General features: G+C 41.0%; 1 protein-coding gene and 1 long non-coding RNA gene across 2 annotated transcripts in view; one reads left to right on the top strand and one right to left on the bottom strand.

Moving 5' to 3' along the window:
• LOC116690701 (uncharacterized) overlaps positions 1–2,343 on the top strand; it is a 5,274-nt gene extending 2,931 nt beyond the window's left edge. Inside the window, exons 2-3 of the long non-coding RNA XR_004332337.1 lie at positions 709–712; positions 2,233–2,343. This is a non-coding gene — a long non-coding RNA (uncharacterized LOC116690701). The remainder of the gene's footprint in view (positions 1–708; positions 713–2,232) is intronic.
• Positions 1–13,359, bottom strand: part of LOC116692389 (troponin T, fast skeletal muscle isoforms) — a 43,924-nt gene that overhangs the window by 13,220 nt on the left and 17,345 nt on the right. The gene's annotated exons all lie outside the window — the stretch shown is intronic.

The raw sequence follows: 13,359 nt of genomic DNA, 5'->3' as shown, positions 1-13,359 counted from the left end.
GTCTTTTCTACGAAGGTTCTCTTTTCCTTTCTACCAGAAATATCCTGGTCTTAAAAACTTTCCAGCAAGAGCCTCTGTCTTTCTACAGAAAGCTCTAGTCTGTTCTACAGAGATGTCGCTATCTATTTCTACCTGAAGGGGTCTCTGATCTAATTAATCTAAACAGGAAGGTCTCTGTCTATGTCTACAGAGAGCCTCCAAATGGTCCTTTCTACAGAAGGTACTCGTCTTCTACAGAATTCTCGTCTTTTCTCAAAAGTCTTTTTTCTAGAGAAGTTGTCATAGAGGTCTTTCTTACAGAAGTCAATCTTGTCTTTATCTACAGAATGATCGTCTGTCTTATATCCAGAAAAAAGTCTCGTCTTTTCTACAGAAGGGTCCTGTCTTTCTACGAGAGAGTCTCGAGGTCGGTTTAGTACCATACAGTCATCTGTGCTATTCCAGAGAAGGTCTCTAGGCTTTCTAACAGAAGGTCTCTGCTCTTTTACAGGAGTACCAATCTATCTTTTCTACAGAAGGTCTCTGTCTTGTTTCTACAGAAGGTCTCTGTCGGTTTCTACACGAGAGTCTTGGCGGTCGTTCTCGGTAAATCGCATAGATTTGGATGCTAGTACTTTTCTAGGAATCTTGTTTTTTTTACAAAATTTTTCTGCTCCCAGTCAAAGTCAACTATCTGTTACCAAACAAAGTCAAGATATCACAAAACAGTGATGTATCAGATATTTGTTTCCCCTTTATTAAATGTGTTCCCTCCATGTCAGCAAGGTCCGGGGGCTCCCGTTAGACCCAGCCTGAATAAATTACAAAAAACACCTAAGAATGAACACTATCTGAGCTCTGTGTGTTAGAGTCATTCCATTTATGCAGCACGTGAACATCTTCGGATGCTGGGTTATTGTCTTAAGTTGAGTAACCATGCATGGTGGCAATTTATCTGTGATCTATATTATATATATTTAGCTATTGAATATTAAGTGCTCTTTTGACCGCTATCACATGAAATGCAATGTCTAGACACTATACACACTCAGTACAAAAGTACTTGACTGTGTATATTCTTTGTGTGTACTACAATGATGCTTAATGAGACCTTCGTATTCAACCCCAATATGCTAACTAGAAATCCCTTGAAACTACTTATGGACTCTAAATCTGGTCTTAATTTTTTGTGGAGTTCGTCACTGTATTCTTCATGTTTACTGTGTAAACTTGATTCTCACGTATGATGTGATCTTGTCCATAGTGGTGTCCCCCCGTTCAAATATGAATATTGTGTGGTCGTTGTCGCCTCCCGGAGTTTCAGGAAACGGACCAAAGAATTTACAATTTCGTCCCTGTTTTCAGAACTTTTCCATTGAGCAATCAGAAATCATGACTCAGTTGAGTCCATGATTCTCGAACAGTCACTGAAAAATTGACAACGCAATTTAAAATGTTTGAGTCTTGGTGTTGTGGTGTGTTTTTTTGGTCTGTATGAAAATAGCTGGTATGACAAACCTTGCATTGTTTACCAGCTTGTGTATTGGGCCCGTCCCGGTGTCAAAAAACGAACAAAAAAGTTGACAATATTGTCCCTTTTTCAGACTTTTTTATCGAACCTCACAACTAAACTAGGTTAACAGTACTTTTGTTAGGGTTTTAAATACCACTCAGCATGGCAACCACTAGACTCAGTTGGTTAGAGCTGGTGCCCATGTATGAAGGGTTAATCTCGACGCAGCTCGCGGTGCGAATCCAAGGACCGGACCCGGGTTCAAATCGTCTGGGAAAATACGCTTCTAATGTCATCAGACCGCTCCTCTCAGCCCTGCATATCATCAACTGTCCTATGAGAATTAAAGTGTATGCCTAAAATGCCAAAAAAAAACTGTAAAAAATAACCCTCATGTGATAAGAATTATACCTAATTATTGGTTAAAAAAAGCAGAAATTGTGAATTATTTGGACTAATAATTAAGATCAGAGATCGTACAGATGTGTTTCATCAGGAATGAAGGTGATTATTGATTGTAAAGAGTGTTGTAAGGAATCCAATACATTTGTTGTGGTAATTGGTTAAAAAGAAACCCATAAGCCAGATATAGACATTTTGTTAAAGGGGTCAAATTTGACCTGAGGACCAAGCGAGGGTTTAAAGAAAAAAGAAAATCAATCATATACATAAATTAGTGTAGATTTGGAGCCACACAACTCTGTCCTGCTCTGACTTCCGTCTCCGTCTACGTCCCACAGGACATCCCAAGAAACGTCAGAACAAAGACCTGTATGAGCTGCAGTCGCTGATCGACGCTCCACTTGAGTGCAGGCAGAAGGAGCAGGAGGGAGCATCATCGCGCTCAAAGACAGAATTGTAGATTTGACCCAAAAAACTACAACGCACAATGCACTTGATGGACTTGCTGGTGTTTTTTTTTAACAAAAAACACATAATGGTGGTTCAAAAGACCAAAGATATGTGGAAAATAAACCTTGACTACTTAAAGCTTCATTTTCTGCACGTGGCCCAAAGCTTGCAGCATTATGTCTGGATTTGCGTTCCCAGGAGAAGCCGCCCGCTGAGACACCGAGCAGAAGAGGGGTTCGCGAATGAGAAGGATAAAGCGCGGCAGCCAGGGGGGAGGCACGTGGCCCTGATCTGTAACTTCTTTGATTCGTCACCGGTAGATGAACTGTTCAAATCATTGACAGATCAGTTCTAATGAATTTCACAGGCTGAGCGGCAGAAGAGGGAGGACGCCGACGCCCACAGAAGGATGAGGATGACGCCAAGAAGAAGATAGCGCTGAGCAGCATGGGATCGGGCTACAGCAGCCATCGTGCAGAAGGCGTTTTCACTTCTTTCTTCTTGTTGTCGGGATTTCAAATTTTAGTTTTTGTGTTGTGCCGTGAAGCTGTGGGAGTTTTAAATCGAGCGGACTTTTTTTTCTAGATTGACAGAAGAGAGGCAAGAAGCAGACTGAAAGAGAAGAAGAAGAAGATCATGGCGGAGGAGATGCAAACCGCTGAAGGTTGACGGCTTCAGTGAGGATAAACGAGGTATACTCACAGGAGGCTGTCTACACTCTTTAACCCAGTTTCACCTGTAGACAGCTCCATTTTGTTTTACAGGCAGACATTTGTTGTTAAAGTGGCTATGGGTAACTTGTCAGTTTTGTTGATTTAGCGTCCGCTTGGGCAAAAGCGGTAGCGTTTTTACCACACTTGGTGTTGTAGGGTCTTTTCATTACAGGGAGGTCACATTGTAGCTGCAATTAATGTTTTGCTAATGAGAAGTCATTCCATTAGGCTACAGTAAGGAATAGCGTTCAGATATCACGCACACAGAGAATGGACACCACTATTTCAATGTTTTACTGCAAGCTAATAACACAAGCAACAGTGTTTCTAGGTAACGAAAGGCAAAGGGAAATCTGGAAAACAGGCAAGGTCAAAATTCAAAAAACAGGAACTCATGAAAACAGGACACAGAGATGGGTCAAACAACACAGGACTTGACCGGACGATCGATAAAGGACCGGGGTCTCCGTCCGATCCAATCCAATGATCCATCCAATGATTCCAATTTTAATAAGCTTTAAGTTTGTCTTCAAGCTTTTGAGTGTTATGTATTTATCATCTGCTCTAGCTTTTTCCAATGTTCTGACACGATATGGAAATACCAACTGTCCAAAACCACAAAGGGACACAGACTGATGCCAAATGCCCACAGAAACCCCAAACAACCCAAAGAGAACAAAAATGACCAAAATCCTACAAAGAGACAAAAAAACATATTGGGAAATGGCATTTATTTTTATGTTTTTATTGAAATGCGCGATTTTCTAGAGGAAGGACGCCTACACCCCCGCAAATACAATCACCAAAGTCCTCCAGGGAAAACAACGCTATCCATGGCCAAAACCAGAAGTTTATGTTGTACGTTAAGGGTTTAAATGAGGGATAAGGTTTTTTCTTTTGCACGAAACAACACGTATTGTCTTCAGTTGCTGCACAATGCTTTAGTGATGTTTTGTTCTGGTTTGTGTTTTTCGGGAAAGGCAAAGGATCTGTGGGAGTGGCTGCACACCTGGGCAATTAATACGACCACTGTGAGAGTCAAAGAGACAGAGATATGAGGTCAGTGAGGAATGTTTGAGGAATCTCCGGTGAGTTTTTCAGTTTTTCCCTGACGTTGTCCTCTGGGTGGGACGGAGAGTTTCATCCTCTCACAGCGTACAGGAGAAGCACAGTTGGTTTCTGGCACCAACGTCAGCGTCTTCCAGGATACAGAGGGGAGAGTCTGAGGAGGTCAAAACTCCAGAAACGCTTGTAGTATCAAGTTTACAGACTGGTGGCCGGTTAGCTCAGTTGGTAGAACAGGGGCATATATAGAGGTTACTCTTCGAAACAGTGCCGGGGGCGGGTTCGACTCCAACTTCCCTTTGCTACATGCATTCCCCTTTCTCTCCCCTTTCATGGATCATCTATCCTGTGGAATATTAAGACTAAAATGCCCCCCAAAATAATCTTAACCCCCATGTTGTCCTCATAAACAAAAAGGCTAAATGTAATGTAATGTGGTGGTTTAGGTGCGGGGTGGCGCCTGGAAAGGGTGTGTAGGACGCAAGACTTGATGCAGATTCACCTCACACACACACACACTTCATATGTCTGATGATTCAATGTCGGCCCCTTACCCGATAGTCCTAAAACCGTGTTTTGTCTCACAGTTGGCAAAAACCCTGAACAAATGTGTTCACCTAAAGGTAAAGGAAGAGGTTGGTTCCTTTGGTTCACGCCCAGCGGCACAATAGGACCATCTACGTCTACTTCCTCCGGAACAAAAAAACAACCTGCTATTATTCACGATGTGTAGGTCAATCCTCAGTCGGAGATTCACATCAGGACAGAGACCTTCTGTAGAAAAGACAGAGACTTTCTGTAGAAAAGACAGAGACCTTCTCTGGAAAGGACAGAGACCTTCTGTAGAAAAGACAGAGACCGTCTGTAGAAAAGACAGAGACCTTCTCAATCGGTCAAACTACTGGGATTTTTTGGGGTTTTAAAAAGCATTTCTGAAAGTAAAATTTTAATTCATCATGTATTAACAAATATTGTCTTTATCGCAATCTACAGCTGATATAACATCTATTTCAGGGAGGCATCATCTTACTAGCAACACTATAACATGGAGTGGGGTTAGTTTTTTGTCATCAGTTATAATTCATGTTAAAAAAATCCCTATGGAACAACATATTCGATAATGTTCTGAGTCCGAATACCACTGTTAATCACAGGAAATAAGGATGACGTTGATTTTCAGGTAGAAAAAATTTAAACTTGACCATTTTTCTTCTTGTAAAATTTTTGGGGGGGGGAAAAAGGTCCATTTGCAAGTCATCGCGGATACCAACAAGGTTAAATATATACCATAAATTACACTCATATGTATATATTGCTCTGGCCTTTGGGCACATATTTTCTGACATATTTTGAGAAATCCATCTTGTACGTCTTATATAAATGATCTAAGTCTGTGGACACAAAACCTGTTAAAGTCCTACAAAATACCTTGAAATGACAACTTATTCATTTGACCCTGAATCCCATACAAGGTACAACTTCCACACACTATTGTCCTACTATAAACGTTTTAACTCCACTACGTTATTTGATACCTTTAGTCACTAAAATATTTTGAATGGCTTTGATTAGCTTTTATACGAGTCTAATTCACTGAAATGCTTCATTTCAAACCATTCAAACAACTGCATATGAGCTTTGTGCTATATTGAAGGTCTTTAGATCTTTTCCCCTCTTTTTTGTTTCCTAACATTCCTAAACCTTTTAATGTCCACTTATGACTTTTGGCTTTTGTTTTTCCTTCTGGCCTCGGGTAGAACTCTTGTCATTGGGATGGGTGTATCAGAGAAAATTAAAAACATCCAACGTATATAAACATATTATTTCATTATTGTGGAAATGTAAAAGCTTATGCTAGCTACTTAGGGACCACAGATTTGTACAGGTACTTCTACATTACCTCGGTATTTCCATTTTTATCTTATCTACGCACTAGTGTAGAATACCTTTTACCATAATTGATGTCCATATAAATTGTAATTTAAGGTCATTAACACCAATTTTACAATTAAATGTGTAGTTATGAGTATTATTATTGGTTACAACTAGACAGCAATATAGAAAGTATTAAAATGAAACTGGACCTTTACCAGCTGCCATACATTCGTACAATTAATGCATGAATAAATATTTGATAACGATAAGAAAGACTAGACACACCTGTATTTTAGTTGTCCCAGTGGGGAATAATATAATATACGCAACTACATATTTTTATTTATAAATTATACACATGTATATTTTGTGATTGGGGCAATTTCCTACTTTTTTGGTATTCAAAGTTACATGCTGATACTGATACTTTTGAATTTTATATTTGAGAGATTGTGCCGTGGGGTGGTTGACCATCAGTAAATAGGAATATCTTACAATCAGAAAATATTTATTATGTATAACTTTTAGTTTTTAATGAATGCTTTTCTTGTTTGCACTCTAGTACAACATTAACTTAGTTTAGTTTGGTATTCAAAGTTGGATTGTTTTGTCGTTTTTTTTTCCAGTGTGAACCTACTGTAGGTGCACCCACAAGCCAGGATCACAAACTGTTGTGGAGATGAGCTAGTGATTGCGAGGTTTCTTGCATTGGACTCTGTGTCCTTTTGTGGGGGTTTTTAACACTTTTTATGTTTGAGGACTTACTGTTTTCTGCCAGCTCATCGATGCTGGTTTCTGAGAGAGATTACTGGAAGACAATCAGCTGTTTTGAAGGCAGATTACACTCCATCTGCATGGCTTCACATTTTGAGATTCTCCGTTAAAGCTGCAACATTGCAACCTTGCCCAAATGAACTTGCCACATTGACACCATTACACACACATTTAGCTCCGTTCACACAAGTGCACATCCGCCATGGTTTCAAATTAACTTTTTCGAACCACAGCCAACATGGCTAGTGAACAGTTCAATTGTTTACCAGCCACCACAGATAACCACTGTTTTTTTTAGCTGGTGAGTGAAGCACATCTGCCATCCATTTGCATATTCTACCACATTGTCTAGTGTATTTGGTGCTAATTTGAGCCCTGACTGCAACCCGAGCTTGTCGAGACATTACCCTGAGGGCTGTGTGTGAGAGAAATGCTTTCCAAATCAGTTAGATGTCTCACATGTTCTCACATTTGTCCAGACTTCCTCCCCAGCTCTGGATCGATTATTGGTCTGGCGGTCCAACACAGCAGTCCTGGATGGGAAAAAACGTTGCTCTGGTTATTGGCTTGTCTTTAAACCAATCACTACAATCGTCATGGCGGTTGCTAAGCGCCCGGCTGAGCCACGCGCCGCTGCAAAATAGTCTCGGGAAGGTAACTTGTTTTGGTTCACGTCATACTTCAAAAAGTTGTTTTTGTCGTGCACAACAAACTGCAGACTGGACAATATCTAGCTAGCTGTCTGGTTTACCCCTGCAATGTCTGAGGAGCCAGGTAAAAATATCACCTGAAAAGAGTAACATCCAACAGATTATTTTGGCCGAGTCGAGATTTTACCCTGCCAGCTCTCCTCCGTCACAAGCAATGCTTTTTAATCTACGACATCACGGATTGACCTCACTGTGAATATAGCAGGTTTTTTTGTCCGGAGATTCCCAGTAGCGAGAGGTCCTATTGTGCCGCTGGGGTGAAACCAAAGGAACCAACCTCTTCTTTTACCTGTTAGGTGACACTTTGTTCATGGTTTTGCCTACTGTAGAACAACACGTTTTAGGACATTCGTTGTAAGGGGCCGACATGAATCATCAGACGATGAAAGTGTGTGTGTGTGTGAGGTGTAATCTGCAGCCAGTCTTGCGTCCTACACACCTTTCCAGGCTCCACCCCTGCACCTAAACCACCACATTACCATTACATTTAGCCTTTTGTTTTGAGGACAACATGGGGGTTAAGATTATTTTTGGGGGCATTTTAGTCTTTAATTTCCAACGGATAGCTGATCCATGAAAGGGGAGAGAGCAGAAGGGAATGCCATGTAGCAAAGGGAAGTTGGAGTCGAACCCCGCGCACTGTTTCGAAGAGTAACCTCTATATATGCGCCCCTGTTCACCAACTGAGCTAACCCGGCCACCAGTCTGTAAACTTGATACTACCAAGCGTTTCTGGAGTTTTGACCTCCTCAGACTCTCCCCTCTGTATCCTGGAAGACGTGACGTGTGCCAGAACCGACTGGCTTCTCCTGTACGTCTGTTGAGAGGATACAAACTCTCCGTCCTCCCACCAAGAGACACACGTCCCGGAAAAACTGAAAAAACTCACGGGAATTCCTCAAACATTCCTCTGACCTCATACTCTCCTGTCTCTTTGACTCTCACAGTGGTCTATTTAATTGCATCAGGTTTGCAGCCACTCCCACAGTCTTTTGCCTTTTCCCTAAAAACCACAAACCAGAACAAAACATCACTCACATATTTGCAGCAACTGAAAGACAATACGTGTTGTTTCGTGCAAAGAAAAAACCTTATAACCCTCATTTAAACCCTTAACGTACAATAACCTTCTGGTTTTGGCCAGGATAAGCGTTGTTTTCCCTGAGGACTTGGTGATTGTATTTGCGGGGGTGTAGGCGTCCTTCCTCTAGAAAATCGCGCATTTCAATAAAAACATAAAAATAAACATGCCATTTCCAATATGTTTTTTTGTCTCTTTGTAGATTTTGGTCATTTTTGTTCTCTTTGGGTTTGTTTGGGGTTTCTGTGGGCATTGGCATCAGTCGTGTCCCTTTGTGTTTTGGGGACAGTTGTATTTCCATACGTGTCCAGAACATTGGAAAAAGCTGAGCAGATGATAAATACATAACACTCAAAAAGCTTGAAGACAAACTTAAAGCTTATTAAAATTGGAATCATTGATGGATCATGGATTGGATCGGACGGAGACCCCCGGTCCTTTATCGATCGTCCGGTCCAAGTCCTGTGTTGTTTACCCATCTCGTGTCCTGTTTTCATGAGTTCCTGTTTTTTGAATTTTGACCATTGCCTGTTTTCCCAGATTTCTCCCTTTGCCTTTCGTTACCTATAAACACTGTTTCTGTGTTATTATAGCTTGCTAGTAAAACATTGAAAATCGGTGTCCCTTCTCCTGTGTGCGTGATATCTGAAACGTATTCCTTACTGTAGCCTAATGGAATGACTTCTCTATTAGCAAAAACATTAATTGCAGCTACAATGTGACCTCCCTGTAATGAAAAGACCCTACAACACCAAGTGTGGTAAAAACGCTACCGCTTTTCCCAACGTAACGCTAAATCAACAACCTGAAAGTTACACCATAGCCACTTTAACAACAAATGTCTGCTGTAAAACAAAATGGGGCTGTCTACAGGTGAAACCTGGGTTAAAGAGTGTAGACAGCCTCCTGTGAGTATACCTCAGTTTATCCTCACTGAAGCCGTCAACCTTCACGGTTTTCATCTCTCCGCCCTGTCTTCTTCTTCTTTTCTCTTTCAGTCTGCTTCTTGCCTCTCTTCTGTCAATCTAGAAAAAAAAGTCCAGCTCGATTTAAAACTCCCACAGCTTCACGGCACACACAAAACTAAAATTTGAAATCCCGACAACAGAAGAAAAGAATGAAAACTGCCTTCTGCGATGGCTGCTGTAGGCCCATCCCATGCTGCTCAGTCGCTATCTTCTTCTTGGCGTCATCCTCATCCTTCTGTGGGCGTCGGCGTCCTCCCTCTTCGGCCGCTCAGCCCTGTGAAATTCATTAGAAAGTGACTGTCAATGATTTGAACAGTTCATCTACCGGTGAACAATCAAAAGAAGTTACGCCGGGCCACGTGCCTCCCCCTCTGCCTGCCGCTCTTTATCCTTCTCATCGCGAACCCCTCTTCTGCTCGGCTCCTCAAGCGCGGCGCTTCTCCTGGGAACGCAAATCCCAGACATAATGCTGCAAAGCTTTCGGCCACGTGCAAAAATGAAGCTTTAGTAGTCAAGGTTTATTTGTCCACATATCTTCTGGTCTTTTGAACCCCCATTATGTGTTTTTGTTAAAAAAAAACACCCAGCAATCCATCAAGTGCATTGTGCGTTGTATGTTTTTTGGGTAAAATCTCACAATTCTGGCTTTGAGCGCTAGAGAGCCCGCCTCCTCCTTCTTCCTGCACTCAAAGTGAGCGTCGATCAGCGACTGCAGCTCATACAGGTCTTTGTTCTGACGTTTCTTGTGATGTCCTGTGGGACGTAGACCGGAGCCGAAGTCAGAAGCAGGACATAGTTGGTGTCTCCAAATCTACACTAATTTAGTTGTACTGATTGATCTTTCTTTTTTCTTTAACCCCTCCTGTTGGTCCTCAGGTCAAATTTGACCCCTTTAAAAAAGTCCTATATCTGGCTTATGGTTTCTTTTTAACCACATTACCACAACAAATGTATTGGATTCCTTACAACACTCTTTACAAAACATTAATCACTTTCATTCCTGATGAACACATCTGTACGATCCTCTGATCTTAATTATTAGTCCAAATAATTCACAATTTCTGCTTTTTTTAACCAAATATTAGGTATAATTCTATATCAATGGGTTATTTTTTTTAAGTTTTTTTTTTGGCATTTTAGGCCTTTAATTGATAGGACAGTTGATGATAGCAGGGAGAGAGCAGGGAGTGACATTGCAGAAAGGTGCCGCAGGCCTGGATTCGAACCCGCCGCTCGTCGAGATAAACCTCTATAATGGGCACCCAGCTCTACCAACTGAGCTAGCTGGGTGCCCATGAGGGTATTTAAGCCCTGAATTCCAAAAGTCTGTAACCTAGTGTTAGTATGTAGTAAAAAAGTCTGAAAAAGGGACAAAATGTCACTTTTTTGTTCGTTTTTTACCCGGGAGGCCAACACAAGGGTTAAAAAGAAGGTTGTCATACCACGTATTTCCATACAGACAATAAAACACACAACAACAAGACTAAAATTTTAAATTGGTGAACTTTGTCGAAGGTATCTTGTTCAAAATGATCATGATTGATTGATTGAGTCAATGAAAAGTCTGAAAACAGGGACGAAATTGTCAAATCTTTGGGTCCGTTCCTGAACTCGGGAGGACAAACACACAAATTCATATTTCAACGACACCCTGGACAAGACAATATAGAACACAAGATTTACACAGTAAACATGCAGAATACATGTGACAGAATCCACAAAAAAAAATCAGATTAATAAAGAGTCCATATACAGTTTGCAAGGGGATGTCTAGGTGGTATGCAGCAACACAATAGAAAATACAACAGTCCAAGTAAAAGTATCAGTTGTAGTATACGAGTCTCTGTACAGTTTGTGCAATTGAATAGCGCAAAAGAGCTTAAACAATAGTAAATATATATAATTACACACAGATAATGTGCCACCATGCAATGGATCAACAAGACAATAAGCAAGAGTGTTCAGTGCTGCATAAATGGAATGATTAACACACAGAGCTCAGATAGTGTTTTCAATTATGGTGTTTTTTTGTAATTATTCCAGTGTGGTCTAAGGAGCCCCCGAGGTGACATGGAGGGAACAAATAAAGGAACAAAATCATGAACAATCACTTTTGTGAGATCTTGACTTTGTTTTGCAGATATTGACTTTGACGTGGAGAGAAAAATTTGTAAAAAAAAAAGATCTCCTAGAAAAGCTACTAGCATCAAATCTATGCGACTTCCGTAGAACGACAGAGACCTCTGTAGAAAAGACAGAGACCTCTGTAGAAAAGACAGAGACCTTCTGTAGAAAAGATAGAGACTCTCTGTAAAAACAGAGACCTTCTGTAGAAAGACAGAGACCTTCTCTGGAAAGACAGAGACTCTGTAGAAATAACAGAGACTCTCTGTGAAAAGAGAGACCTTCTGTAGAAAAGACCGAGACTTTCTCTGGAAAAGACAAGAGACATTCTGTGAAAAAGACAAGACCTCTGTAAAAAAGACAGAGCCTTCTTGAAACAAGACATTCTGTAGAAAAGACGAGACTCTCTTGTAGAAAAGACAGAATTCTGTAAGAAAACAGATACCTTCTGTAGAAAGATAGAGACTCCTGTAAAAAAGACAGAGACCTTCTGTAGAAAGACCGAGACCTTCTCTGGAAAAGACAGAGACATTCTGTAGAAAAGACAGAGACTCTCTGTAGAAGACAGAGCACCTTCTGTGAAAGACAGAGACTTTCTGTAAAAAGACAGAGACCTTCTCTGGAAAGGACAGAGCTTCTGTGAAAAGACAGGAAAACCGTCTTTAGGAAAAGACAGAGACCTTCTGTAGAACGACAAGACCGTCTGAGAAAGACAGAGACCTTCTGTCGAAAAGAAGAGACTCTCGTTAGAAAAAGCCAGAGACCTTCTGTAGAAAAGACAGAGACCTCTCTGGAAAAGACGGAGACATTCTGTAGAAAAGAACGAGACTCTCTCTGAGAAAAGACAGAGACCTTCTCTGGAAAAGACAGAGACCTTCTTAAAAGACAGATCCCTGGAGAAAAGACAGAGACTCTCTGTAGAAAAGACAGAAGAACCTTCTTAGAAAAGACGAGGACCTTCTTGTCGAAAGATGAGAACCTTCTGTAAAAACAGAGACCTTCTGTAGAAAGACAGAGACTCTCTGTAGAAAGACAGAGACCTTCTGTAGAAAAGACAGAGACTTTCCTGTAGACAGAGACCTTCTCTGGAAAGGCAGAGCCTTCTGTAAAAAGACAGAGACCCGTCTGTAGAAAAGACAGAGCCTCTGTAGAAACCGACGAGTACCGTCTGTAAAAGACAGAGACCTTCTGTAGAAAAGATAGAGACTCTCTGTAAAAAGACAGAGACCTTCTGTAAAAGACAGAGACCTTCTTCTGGAAAAGACGAGACATTTCTGTAGAAAGACAGACTCTCTCTAAAAAGACAGAGACCTTCTCTGGAAACGACAGAGCCTTCTGTAGAAAAAGACACGAAACCTCTCCTAGAAAAGACAGAGACCTCTCTGGAAAAGCGCAAGACCTTCTGTAGAAACAGACAGAGACCTCTGTAAAAGACCGAGACTCTCTGTAGAAAAAGACAGAGACCTTCTCTGGCAAGACCGCAGACATTTCTGTAGAAAAGCAGAGACTCCTCTGTAGAAAAGACAGAGAACCTTCTGTAGAAAAGACACAGACACTTCTGTAGAAAAGACAGAGACCTTCTTCTGGGAAAAGAAAAAGAAAAAAAAAAATCCACAAATGAAAAGAAAAAAAAAAAAAAAAAAAAAAAAAAAAAAAAAAAAAAACACCTTCTGTAGAAAAGACCAGCCTCTCTGTAGAACAGACT

Source organism: Etheostoma spectabile, chromosome 1 (genome assembly GCF_008692095.1).
Source record: "Etheostoma spectabile isolate EspeVRDwgs_2016 chromosome 1, UIUC_Espe_1.0, whole genome shotgun sequence".
Classification (NCBI taxonomy): Eukaryota; Metazoa; Chordata; class Actinopteri; order Perciformes; family Percidae; genus Etheostoma; species Etheostoma spectabile.
Note: the sequence above shows the minus strand (reverse complement) of the source record. Positions and strands in the feature narration are given on the sequence as shown.